Below are 6,077 nucleotides of genomic sequence, written 5' to 3' on the forward strand. Positions count from 1 at the left end.
TAAAAAAGACCTGACAGGGAAGTTTATATTCATAAACTAACATAGACACTTACATAGAGACGAGAATACAGACGAAATAAAACTATTTGTATTGAAACAATACATTGTTTAAATTTGCGATTGTAATAGATAATTACGGATAACATGACTGAATATAAACACTCATAGTAAAACGTTAATATTGACTTAAGTATAGTTTTATTAATAATAAAATTGTATAACGATCGATGTCTCGATATGTATTATCATAGTTTATATAACTTTCGAATGATGAAAAAAATCATTACGAATAGATTGAAAATGGTTACAAAATAAAATAACTCAAAAAGTAAAAATAATCAACGACTTTCTATACTTTCACTGCAACGAGAAAACATAGCTGTCTCTTTTTTACTTGCACATTTCTAATCTTTTTATCTCTTTTATTGTGTTTATAGATCATATAAGTATATGAGTCCAACTAAATATAAGAATTATGTTTCAGCATTTTATGAAATTGTCATAACATATTACATTACAAGGAGGAAATGTAAGGCTTCTTGTTATACATTTGAGACTAATTATGTTAAAAGTCGAAAAGATTTCAATTTAAGTGGAATAAAATAATTTAAATAGTTTTATTCAGCCATTTATATATTTGTATTTGGATTACAAAACTTTCTCAATATAATAACTCTTTAAATGATAAACGCTCTCCTTAAATTTTTCTTTATAATAAATTTAATAAAATTATGACATTTAAAATATCTGCCGAATTTTTACACGTAAAAGAAAATTTAAAGTTATAAAATGCAAACTTTTCATTCGACAAACTCCTTCGTGTTCCCTCCATACGGTAGTCAAGATTCGTCAAAGTAGGCAATGTTCCACGACTCCAGTGTGAATGAAGCCACAGCATTAAAAAAAATGGAAAGTTGTTAAAGTATATTAAATCAATGTTTTTGGTCCTAAATATATATGTATATATAATATATATGTGTTTACAGAAGTTGTAGTTGAACTGATTTTGATACAGTTTATAAGTTTTTTGACTGATGATTCGGATTCCTAAAGGTTTTCAGTTTTTTAATAAAAGAAAAGAAGACAGGTGATCAAGAAGCTCGACTATTAATTTAAAACATTTTTATTATGTCCTCATATACAGTATGGTCTTAATATGATATTGGAAAAATAATCGAAAAAAAAAAATCTTTATAATATTTAACAAGTAAAGGCGTATAAAATAGAAGTGAACTAGTATGAATTAAAATTTAAATAGGAAATGTTGAAAAATAAGTTTTATGGACATAAACACATAAATACATATATCTATGTATAAATTATAATTCTATACTATACTTATACATACTTGTATTATATTAAATACTGCACTTAAACTGAAAAGTATCTAACAAATTTTGATGAAAATTTAAAAAAATAAAACGATTTTGTGCAAATTGCTAAAAATATGATTTGAGCAAAAACAGTTTGGTCTAGAAAGTAACGGGTGAGGATGAAAAGATCGATTTGAAAGATTAAATTAGCAATTTACATTATCCAAATGATGGCATCGGAGATTTCCATGAGTGCACTTTTAAATGAACTGTGTTTGTTATAATTTTATACCTCCATGTATGAAATTATAAAAACTATGTCAGTGTGTCTGTTTCATTTCGTCTGCTCTAAAGGGACTGAAACGTTGGGATCGTGTAGATATAAAATAATAAAAAACTCGTTGTACCCGAAAAACTTACTTACTATATCTAAATCGATACCAATCTCAAGATTACAAACTAGCACAGCCTAAATTTTAAAGCTTTTTATGTGAAAACATGTCTCAAACTTAAACAGTCCCGTCAAAAGATAAAACAGTATATATTTTATATTTTTATACTTTCTACTCTTCGTGACTGCTGACCATTTATTAAAGCTAAAATGTTTTGACAATAAAATACTCTGTTTATAGTCCGGCGGATAAAAAAAACAATGAAATGTCACATTAATTATTCGTTACTCGCTGGGAGCGGAAACTAGAAATAACTTGTAAGACCAATAACTTAAACGTGTCACTACACAAATGTTTCAATGACGTAAAATGTATTTTAATGTAATATTTTATATAAAACTGTTTATTGCCTATTTCATTTTTCTCTGCACATTGCTTGGAATCTTTTTAAGAAATGTGTGATTTGTGAGTCCATTAACGCCATTATTAAGGCTGAATATTTGAAACAATTGACTTTTTAATGATATTTAAGATAAACAGAAACAAAAAACGTATCCTGTATAATACTTTTTGATTTAGATAAATAATTGGTCAACTTCTATAACTATCATTGGTAAAACTATCATTGGTAAAATCAGTTACAAACGCAATAAAACTGTTAAGGGGAAGTGAAATAGTTACACGTATTTGAACAAACACTAATATTTACTGTATTTTTTTTTTATTGTAGCTTAAACAAAAAAAGCCACCCGTTTTTTATTTCATGACAAAGATTAATGAAACAAAAGTGACACAAATATATTTTCATTTAAAAATACATATTTTTGAAATACTTCTGAATCATTCAGTAGTTACAAAAAAATAAGAAAATGAAATTGTTATAATGAAATAAATCATAGTGTATCTGTTATGATATGAACGTAAATCAAATTAGTTGCGATTGAAAAGTAACAATTCATTTATCGATTATTAATATTCTTATATCTGATAAGTAGTACTAACTGATATTCAATGCCAACAAAACTCTACATTAGGAAACGAATAAACAGGCAGTGCGTGCTATAATATGTTCCTATAACAATACTTCCTCTAAAACATTGTGTGTTTAATTGGGTAAAACGTTATAAATTAAAATGTCTCCGATTATTCTTCAAATATTTTTGCATTGCGGTAATTAACAACTTTTGTTGAATGTCAATTATGCTAACGAGATTTTATCGGTCCATTTTGGGTTAATCGGTTTTAAATTGACGCTATCAACGGGAAATCACGAAAATTTTACGTCTATTATGAATTGTATGTCAACTGTTCACGATCGTTATAATAAGGGATTCTGATCCCTTCTTGACATACAATTTGTTCATCTTGATACGTACCAAATATGTAAGTGGCTTATTAAGAACAAAAAAGATAAAAATTTATCCTGGTTCCTGCTCTTGATAAGTGCTTTGGAATATAAACCTTAATATATAATTTGTACTTCGTCTGATAAGAAGCATATATTTTACTAATCAAAATATATACGAATTATATATTTGGAGAATTTAATAAATTCAATTTTTACCTTTAGAGCAAGCATTTTATTCTTCCTATTATATATTTTTATTAATACAGATAAACGATTGAAATATTCTAGAAATAATTTTATTATTTAATTATGAAAATTATATGTATTATAAATAAATCATGATAAATAAGTCATAAAAACTTACGGTAAAGCATCGTAATGTAGGTCCAATGAAACAAGATAATATTCGTAAATACACTGTCTTGATATAAAAAACTATGCTTTTGATTATTGTTATCGTTGGGCTTTATTTTTGATGATGAAAAAAACCTTCTGTTTATTGTAAATTCAATTAAACACGAGTTAGAAAGTAGTTATTGATAAATTTCAACTAAGAGATACTTTCAGTACGACCGTTCAGGGGTTTTTCATTAAAAAATCTTTAACGACAAGATACTATAGCAAGATTTATTGTCAAGAGGGTTGGCTATGCAAACTCCTTTGATTATTTCGTAGATTAATTTGTTCATAAATTATGTCCGAAGAGCTAATGAGTCTCTGGAAGTTTATTAAAATTCTGTACCGCTTTATAATGTTCTAAGTAATAACAGCATTACGGATATGAAAATTTTCCTTAATACGTTTTATGTATTTTTGTATTGTTTTCTCCTAATTTTACTACTGGTTGAGCCTTCTTGGGAAAGTTTTTTTTTTTTTGGTCAGTGTCATATTTTTGTATTTTTACCGTAATATTTTTGAAAATATAAAAACAAATGTCATAAATAGTTCGAAAGTATTATATAAAAATACTTTTCTATGTTCTTAGAATGTTGTGGTAAGATTAGACCAATTAATTAAAATAATCTTTTATTCAAACTCTACTCAACAAACCTCTTTTTATGTATTCAAGGGCCATTTAAAAATATTTGTTGCTTTTTTGTATTTAGGATGAGATTATTAATAGTTATCCAAAATAATCGAAAGTTTTAATTCAATAGGCTTATGATATCTTTATTAGGTTTGAGTTATAATATACTAAAATTTAAATACATATAATAATAACCTATTAAATTGCCTAAAGAATGGAAGATTGCAATAATTCCGTCAATATTAATTATGTTTCGAATATATTTTCCATAAATTGCTTAGAAATATGGTATTTAGATAGGTATTTAAATAGTGAATATAATATTTTAATAAGTTGTATAGAAGAAAGAAATATAAAACTTAATGTAAACGGTATTATAATAACAAATACCTTAGAAAAAATACCACATAACCATATCAACAAATAAAAAGAAAATATTTAGTATCATAACAAACGCAAAAATCGAAGTATGTACTTAAGTACATGTTACGTGCTCGTGTAAATTTCAATGCCTCCGTTTTTAAAGCCTAACATTTATGTTTGAAAAACTTTATCAAGTTCGTATTTAACAAGAGCTTTTCATATTTTTGTTAAGTGATAGTGTTTATAAAACATGTATATTGTGTAACATGTAGTTTTGATTTACAATATTTCATTTTCTATCACTTATAACATATTTTCTACCGCTTTCCATGTCTTTAGTATATTTATTATCTAAGACCAACGTTTTGGTATTTTTTTTTTTTTTAATCCTTCAAGAAATATTATATGTTCTGGGATGAATGAATCTACTTTGTCCATACTCGGTTAACTATATTAATCACATTTTATTGTACAGCAAAAAATTATATCAAACTAACACACATATAACTATACAAAAAGCCCTACGACATGTAGTAGTAGTCTTAAACTGGTCGTTTTACAAGTTAACAATTTAAAAAAAAAAAGATCATGTACAAATTTGAAATTAATGTGTCCAATAAACCTCACCATGTCATAAAAACAAAACAACAAGTACGAAAATAGGATTTTAATTCGGTTTTCAAAACTTTAACAATTAGGTCAAGAAAACGCTAAGGCGATAAACAAGTTGAATATTTAAGCAGCTGCAACACTCATTTGCTGAATGTAGAGTCATAAATTTACTATATAATTCGAATGTCATAAAATTAAGCATTCAAACAATAATTAAATATAAAATTCCTCTAAAAGTTTAAAATCTATACTGAGTTCCAAGTCTCGTTAGCCTGGAATATTTCAAAATCTACCGTTTTTATATTAAAACTTGATTCGTCTGTTTAGGTTTTATATACCTTAAATACCAGGCTCAATACCTAATATAAATATGTATATTGATTCATTGAATGAAAATGCTTACCAGCAAAGTTATTTTTGATTATTATAGGGTGACTATTGTTTTGCAGCAATCGTTATATTAGCTATAAGAGGTAACTTTAGTAACCAAATTAACTTTTTAATTTTGTTATTCAGTATTGTTTTCGTTTACTTTTGGTAAAGTTGCGTCGTTAATGATGGTCCCATGGTACCAACACCCCCAAATTAATGAGGTTCGTGCTTAAACTGGTATAACAGAAGTCCGAAGTTTAATGAAAACTCAAGGAATCAAAACCCTGAGGTTGCTGTTGGTATTCGGTTAGTATGGTTATTATTTATATTTTGAAAAAAAAAAAACTTTCGAAATTTTTTTCCACTAAGTGCTACCAATATCAGAAATAAAGTTTCTTTGGCATTGTTTTGAGTGTAATTTTATAATTCATTTGGTATTTAGAATTGGCAATAAAAACTTGCCGTTGACAAACCCTCTAAACAGATAAGTAACGAAACTTAAATAGAGTTTTACTAGTTTTTGCATTACAATGAATGTTGAATTCAGTATAATTACATAGAAAGTAAATACCACACTTACGTTAAACGAAACTGTCAAAGCGTTTATACTTTTTGCTTACAATCCTCTATAGTGTACCTTAAAATAATAC

The sequence above is a fragment of the Danaus plexippus genome, chromosome 23, assembly GCF_018135715.1.
Source record: "Danaus plexippus chromosome 23, MEX_DaPlex, whole genome shotgun sequence".
Classification (NCBI taxonomy): domain Eukaryota; kingdom Metazoa; phylum Arthropoda; class Insecta; order Lepidoptera; family Nymphalidae; genus Danaus; species Danaus plexippus.